Here is a 4,171-nt window from a genome sequence, read left to right as displayed (position 1 = left end):
GTGTGTGCCTGAGTGTGAGTGTATGTGTGCCTGTGTGTGTGCCTGAGTGTGAGTGTGTGTGTGCCTGTGTGTGCGCCTGAGTGTGAGTGTGTGTGCCTGAGTGTGAGTGTGTTTGTGCCTGTGTGTGCCTGAGTGTGAGTGTGTATGTGCCTATGTGTGTGTGTGTGTGCCTGAGTGTGTGTGTGTGCCTGAGTGTGAGTGTGTGTGTGCCTGAGTGTGTGCCTGAGTGTGAGTGTGTGTGTGTGCCTGTTTGTGTGTGCCTGAGTGTGAGTGTGTGTGCCTATGTGAGAGTGTGTGTGCCTGTGTGTGAGTGTGTGTGTCTCTGTCTGTGTGTGCCTGTGCCTGTGTGTGTGCCTGTGTGTATGTGTGAGTGTGTGTGTCTATGTGAGAGTGTGTGTGCCTGTGTGTGAGTGTGTGTGTCTATGTGAGAGTGTGTGTGCCTGTGTGTGAGTGTGTGTATGTGGACTGAACACCAAGGCAGCTCAGAAAGCCCTGCCATCTCTCTGCAAACTAGTCTAGATTATAGATGTATAACCCAGACTCACTTGTTCGAAAGTCTCTATCTCTGTGGTAGTACTGTGAAATCTAGGGGTTTCTAGAAGGCAGGAAGGGGTCACAAGAAAGGGAACCATTCCTTCCAGTCATGTTACATGTGAGGTTCTTGGGTCTGTATTTCAGTTTGGGTTTAGGTAAACAAGGGGTGGTTTTAAGGATGAATACACCCCATCAACATTTGGATTGCATTTAGCTAATTGAGAACAATTCCTTTGGAAACTAAAAGAGTGTGGCATATTTTGGCACTGTGTATCTGAAGAAGAGAACGGATGGACCTCAGAGCAGAGGTCACCATAGTCTTTTAAGCCTTTTTAAAATGCCCATAGCCTTTGACCTCTTTTCCCATCCTCTGGCAGTCAAAAAAGACAGACGCTTTTTAAAGTGGTAGAGTAAGAAATGAAGCTTTAACACTACATTGAGAATCACCAGAGTTTATTTGCAGAATGTTCTAGAACTTTAGGTCCGGCTGTAAAGACAGGGCTGACCCAGACCCCTATCAAAGCACTGTGATAACTGAATTTTCAAGTCGTAGTGAGACTGAGTGGAGAAGCTATGTTATGGCTGAACTAGGAATGTACTCTTTCATTTTATGGAAAAGAACAGTGTCCTAGAAATATAAATGTCTCTTGTGGGGCTCTTCCCTCAATTTTATCGAACTCACAAAATGCAAAGCTCTTGGTTAATTCAAAGCGACTTTGAGACCTTCACCTGGACACTGGCCTTTAGCCAGAAGGTAGGCCTACAAGTGACTGTCATTTGGAGGAATCTGTGTGAGAAAAAGCTAACTTGCCTTTCCTGTACCCTTGCCGAGGCCACTGTGAACAAGACAAGACAAAACCGCTTTGTGTCGGAGCAGAACATTCTAAGTTTTCTTTTCAAACACCCTTCCCTATTGTTATTCATCGTGAGTCTGTGCTTAGGCCAGCATAATTCTGACAGCCTCAAAATATCTGCTGTTGTAATTGTAGGATTCTGCCTTTAATACAATAAAAATTTGATTTTGATTTGCACTAGGAGGGAGGGAACGGCTGGACTTAAAGGCACGCGAACGCACGATCCAAAACAGACCAATTTGGTGGGATTCCAGCAGTTAATCAGTACAGATATTATCTGGAAAGCTGACCTTCCCAGGGTTGGACGCTGACGGTGGTATTCATGCACGCTGTAAGTCTTCCGAGGCCTGGGGTCTCTTCCCTTTCCTGCTCCTCTTCTTGTCTCCAGGTGCCTTCTTTCTCTCCTGTCCCCTGACCCTTTATTGACATGCACTAGCCTCCTTATTGGTCCACATTGTGTTTAACATAGAAACTCAAATTTACTGTTTATTTCATATGTAGATATTTAAAAAGTCCTCAGCTCAGTCTCTGTTCTCCACTTATGGTCTGCCCGAATTTTTTTAGCTCATGTTTAGGGCGTTTCTGTTTCATTGAGCAACACTATCACATGGAATTTTTTGCCTCGAGAGTCTCATAAAGAAAGACCCACACTTAATACTGGAAAACAACACCAGATTTCCTTGCTGTCAGGCCGGTATCCACAGAACAACCCTGGGCAACTGTGGTGATGGCTGAGTGTCAGGTAGGTGGGGCTCATGCTAGTCAGGGAAGATTTTGCTTTTACATGTACCATGCATGTGTGCACACCGGGCCACCCAGCTTCTGCCACGTGTCCCTCTACCAAGAACTCAATCATCCCAATCATTGGAGAAATTCCCAAGCCCATCCCACTCCTTTGACCTTCCGTACTGCTGTAGCTGTATTCTCCCTTGTTATTTCCTGTGGATTGTAGGCTCCTTAAGTGGACTCCCTTTCCTGTCCACCTCTGTAGCGGTGTAAATGAATGCAGACAGATTGTAAAAAATATACACAGCTTTAATGGGGAAAATAGGCTTACAGTACCACGGTTCCCGCGGAGAACAAGAAGCAGAAGGGAAGGGTTGGGGCACGCCCTGCAGATTTATAGGTAAACATTAGCCCGAGGCGAACCTGCCCCCAATGGGCTGGGCTTAACCCTACACACCTCTGTGCTGTGTACCATCACATCCTGGTGAATGACCGAGTCTCCATTGCAAAGTAACTTTCCCAATCAATTTTCTAACCTTTGAAAAGTAAGCAAGCATGGTGGTGAATGACCACAGTTCTAGTATTAGGGATGCCGAAGTGGAGGAGTGTCACAAATTTGAGACTAGCCTAGATAACATAGCAAGTTCAAGACCAGCCTTGGCTATATAGTGAGACCCCCATCTCAAAAAAGAAAATAAATTTCCCAAACAATGACAAAAAAAAAACCTAACCAAACAAATGAAAACATTGAATTTAGTATTTTTGTAATACATATGTGAATATTGTAATGCCTTCTTATATCAGGAAACTGACTATAAATTTGCCTTCCTCCTTATATTAAAGCCACCACCTTCCTGCTATAGTTTGGGTATGACTTGGATGTGTTCCCCAAAGGCTGAGTTGTTAGAAATGTTTCTCACAGCAGTGATATTAAAATGGTGGAACTTATTTTTTAATGGTGGGACCTGGAAGAGGTGATCAGGTCACAGCGGCAGCACCCCCAGAAGGGATTAATGTGGTTCTCATGGTATCCCCACTAGTCACCATCATCTCTTCCTTCCTATCAAGAGTAGAAGTGACAGCATTAAGAGTCTCAAATGACTAGCTTCTCCCTCCACCACCACCTCTGCCCCGTTAGTCCTTGCATTTTGCAGAAGAAGTGATGCCCAAGCTGTTGAATTCTGTAGTGTTTTCTTACTTTTCATTCCCAGATGCCTTTCCGTAGCCTCTGGTCTCTCAGTCATCAGCATGCCTTGACACCGGGCGTGACACACTCTTCCATCCCTCCTTGCCTAGCTCCTGGGCTTGCTTTACATGCCTCTACTCTCTCTTTTGCCCTCTCAGAATGGAGATTGCTGAAGATTGTGATCTTGAGACTTTCAATCTCCTTGGTCAGGCACAGAAGGTCAAATTCTCATCTTTGACCCCCTTTCAAGGTCAGCTCCTCATTTTCAGGATGCCACTTTCTTCCAGAGTCTAAGTTGAAGCTAGAAGACAAGGGAGCTGCATCTATGCCTAAATCCTTTAATTTCCTTCCTAAGACCATAAAATACATAGAATTGGGAATCTTGGGACACACACAAGACATAATTTATAAAGGATAGGATTCTAACAGAGAACTAATTTTCTACTGAAGAAGTTAGGAGAAGTTTTGAATTTGGCTTAAAGTATTCATTCCTGAAATTAATCTTATATATAGTTTTTTTTGGGTAACTTACATGATACTCATTTTTGCTTCTTGAATAATTCATGTAGCACTGACCAGCACAATAAAATATTTTACTTTGAGCCTTCATCTACATTTCTTAGCTTAGCTCTCAATCCTAATTACTGCACTCAATTTCTGTTCCTTGATAAGAGGAGGAATCCTACGTAGACCTGAACAACAGGCAATGGGCTCCATTAAATAGACCGGTTGAGCAAAGCGCCGCTAGATTTACACATAAATCAAATTTCCTTCCCGAGTGAGAACTTGAGCAAACTGTTAAGTAGGCAGAGGTTTATCCACAGACTTGGCAGTCTTAGAGGTGGAGGTACTCTGTCATTGCTCCCTTCCT

This window comes from Microtus ochrogaster, chromosome 24 (assembly GCF_000317375.1).
Source record: "Microtus ochrogaster isolate Prairie Vole_2 chromosome 24, MicOch1.0, whole genome shotgun sequence".
Taxonomy (NCBI): domain Eukaryota; kingdom Metazoa; phylum Chordata; class Mammalia; order Rodentia; family Cricetidae; genus Microtus; species Microtus ochrogaster.
The sequence above is the reverse complement of the archived record's forward strand: the minus strand, read 5'-3'. Positions refer to the sequence as shown.